We start from the raw sequence: 3,882 nt of genomic DNA, 5'->3' as shown, positions 1-3,882 counted from the left end.
ACAGTTAAAAAGAATGTGAAACAATGCTTGTACCCTGAACAATGCAAAGAATAGTGATGTATAGCTCTGAGGAAGCTATTTTAAGAACATCTCTGCTTTAAACTTATTCAGTGATGTATGTCAATTATTTCTCAGTAAAACTGGGGAAAAATATCTAATTTCTTAGAACAATTATTTTCCCTCTGAAGTAGCCCAAGTCAAGAGCTAAGAGTACTTTATTATGACAGTCTATTGGCTATATATAGTATTTACGAATAAATGTGAGGATTGTAGGGAAGCTTCATTTTCTACCTTCTGTAGCCTATAATTTTTGAAATATTTATGTTGAACAAAATTCCCTCTCTCACTCTCTCTGTCTCTCTCTTTAACCAAGGGCTGGGTTCTCAGGGTAAATGCTCCTAGTTGAAATAAATGTCCTCGAGTGGCTTACCTATGTGTCTCTGTCCATGGGTGACTTTGAAGTGTGCATGCTTTTTCAAGCAGGATCATGCTGTATTTTATGAGACTAACTTTTTTCTTTATGGTCTGTGGCTTAGTAACTGCTCTTATTCTATAGCAAATGACAAACGAGGAAAGGCAAAAATGAGTTTTCATGGCTGCTTGTCTCAGGATGTGAACGGACTGTCTCCAGCAGCTGAAAACATTTGTGTCCACACAACAGGCCACCAGGCCTGGGTGCCAAATCTCCCTTACATGGCGTCATTTGCCTCTAATCAGGATACATTTTACTCTTGTGGAGTATTTGGTATAGAAAACTGGTATGGGTAAACTGACTTTCTCCACTACTTATAATAAAATATTCCAGTTGACTTTATGAGGTGACAACAGTTTTCATTTGGTGAGCTAATCAGTTAACAGCTACACCAAGTGTCTTTTTTGCAAAGGATATAGACACCTCAAACAGATTCATTGGAAAAAAATGCTGTTGTTGATTAGTTATATATGCCTAGGTATATGTAGAATGTAGCATATGTGCTAACTCTTATATAGCACCCTTATACAGCTCTTATTATATTCTAAGTGCCTTACATACATTAACTAATCTGATCCTCTCAATAACCATATGCAATAGTTATTTATAGATGAGGAAACTAAGGCATAGAGATGTCAAGCAACTTCACCAGGGTCACATAGCTAGTAAGTGGCCAATGCGTAATTTGAATCCAGGGAGTCTAGTTTCAGAGTTTGGGTTCTAAGCCACTATGTCACACTGTTTTTCTTTGTATTCATTATCCCATTTTGATCAAGACAGACTACCTGGGTCAGCCTGGTTTAGTAAAGGCCTCACAGTTTTTCCTGGCCTAGAATGCAAGAAGCAGTCTTCTCCACTGTGATGCTTACTAAACATGAGCTTCATAGGTCTCTATCACCCTTCTTTCCCTCCAGGCTGATAAGAATTTAGGTTCCTTACCTCACAAAATGAGGTGACTTTTTCAAACAGAAAAGTAGCACCCAGAATGAATAGGTGCTCAGAGCGCATGATGGTGACAGTTCACCCCAGGTCATTGAAATGCATTACGTCTGAAAGTGACAGGCAAAGTTGAAGACAATGCTATAGTGTAAAATGTTTCAAGCCCTTTATTCACCCCAAGTTAGGTGACCCTTTTGTCTTTTAAGTGACCATTTATTAAGTGCTAAGTGCTTAACTGCATTATTTCATCTTATCCTCACAACAGCCCTTGTAGGTTATGGTTTATCTGCATTACACAGATGAAGAAACTAAGACTCAGGGAGATTAAGTAAATTTTGTTTGACTCCAAAGTCCCTTTCAATTGTATCAGAAATTTTCAACTTCTTTTGTTTTTGTTGCTGCTGAATCCTAAGTTTAATGAAAATCCCAATTGCAAAACAGACAGTGGCAGTGGGGTCCCAGAAGTTCACCTGTTAGCCTCATAACTCCCCTTTCCCAGACTCTCTAGTCCTTCACAGACCACATTTGGGAAACCACTGAATGTCCCCTGCAGTTTAACAGCTGAAAATCCCATCCTGACTTGGTGTGGTTGACTGTGGTTGATGTCTCCTCTTGTAGGAAGATTTGCCAACCTGGGGCACTTTGGGGACATTCCCCAGCCACTTAAATGTAGACTCCCCTTTAGACTAAACAGGAAGATACAGAAGGAGGTACACCTTCCTTGTCTACAAGGTTTTCAGACTTCTCCAGCACCAGGTGGTTTTTTCAAATTTCATTTTAATTTGTATGTAATATACTATTATTTTGAAAATATTTGTTAAACTATTACTCTCTCTTAGGTAATCAATGTTAACTTTGAAATGGTTCCTCCCATACCTTGCTATTTTTGTACAAATATATACATATTTCCTGTTACTTAAAGAAATGGGATCGTTATATGTACTGCAATTTATATTTTTAAACTCCCAGTGTATCAAATTAATTACCCAAGATCACCACATATAAATTAAACTTATAATTTCCCATAGTATGGACATACCAAAAGCCTGATATTTTCATATAAGAACTTGTCACATTGGCTACTGAAAGTCTAAGTCCTTGTATTTTTGGTACCGCCTCCTTTTTTTTTTCCTGAGAGAATTCTGAGTGGGGCTTCTGAATATTCTTGGGGCTAAGCTGCTTACAACATAAAGCTGGTGACCCCAGGAATGGGGGACTGACCTACCTTCCATGGTCTAAAGTGCAGGATACCTTCCTTTCAGGCACTTTCCAGTATCCCCTACATTGGAGGGACCCATTGTCCCCTCCATACCTATTCTTTGTTTCTTTTTTAAAGTTTTGTTTAACCTATTTAAACTAAAAAAGAAAAAAAAAAAGCACCAAACCCCCCCCAGTTCATCTATTTCTCCTACCCCCACCACCTGCCTCTTGGAACCACCAGTCTGTGTTCTGTATCTATGACCTTGTTTTTGTTCATTTGTTCATTTTTTGTTTAAATTCCACATATAAGAGAAATCATGTGGTATTTGTTTTTCTCTCTCTGACTTACTGACTTGTTTTACTTAGCATAATGTCCTTTGAGTCCATCATGTTATCAATTTGTGCAAGATTTTTTCTTTTTTATGGCCAAATAATATTATATTATATATATAAAATACCGTATCTTCTTTATCTAATTATCAGTGGACACTTCGGTTGTTTCCAAATCTTGACTATTGTAAATAATACTGCAGTGAAACATAGGGTGCATGTGCATGTGCATTTTTGACTTAGTGTTTTTGTTTTATTTGGATAAATACCCAGAAATGGAATTGGTAGTTCTATTTTTAATCTTTTAAGGATACACCATACTGTTTTCCATGGTGGTTGCACCAATTTACATTCCCACCATCAGTGCACATGGGTTCCCTTTTCTCTACATCCTTGCCAACACTGGCTATTTGTTGACTTTTTGATGACACCCATTCTGACAGGTATAAAGTGGTATCACATTGTGGTTTTGAGTTGCATTTTCCTGATTAGTCATGATGAGCATCTTTTCATGTGCCTGTTGACCATCTGTATGTCTTCTTTGGAAAACTCTATTCAGATCTTCTACCCATTTTTCAGTTGGGTTGTTTGTTTTTTTGCTGTTGAGTTATGTGAGTTCTTTCTGTATTTTGGATATTAACCCCTTATCAGATATATGATTTGAAATTATTTTATCTCATTCAGTAGGTTGCCTTTTTGTTGATGGTTTCCTTTGCTGTGCAGAAGCTTTTTAGTTTGATGTTTTGCCATGTGTTTTTCTTTTCTTGGCTTTTGCTTTTGGTGTCAGATTTAAAAAGTCATCGCTAAAACCTATGTCAAGGAGCTTACCACCTATGTTTTCTAATAGGAATTTTATGGTTTCAAGCCTTATGTTCAAGTCTTTAATCCATTTTGAGTTAATTTTTGTGTATGATGTAAGATAGTGGTATAGTCTCATTCTT

Source organism: Lipotes vexillifer, unplaced genomic scaffold (genome assembly GCF_000442215.2).
Source record: "Lipotes vexillifer unplaced genomic scaffold, Lipotes_vexillifer_v1.1 scaffold159, whole genome shotgun sequence".
In the NCBI taxonomy this organism is placed as follows: Eukaryota; Metazoa; Chordata; class Mammalia; order Artiodactyla; family Lipotidae; genus Lipotes; species Lipotes vexillifer.
Note: the sequence above shows the minus strand (reverse complement) of the source record.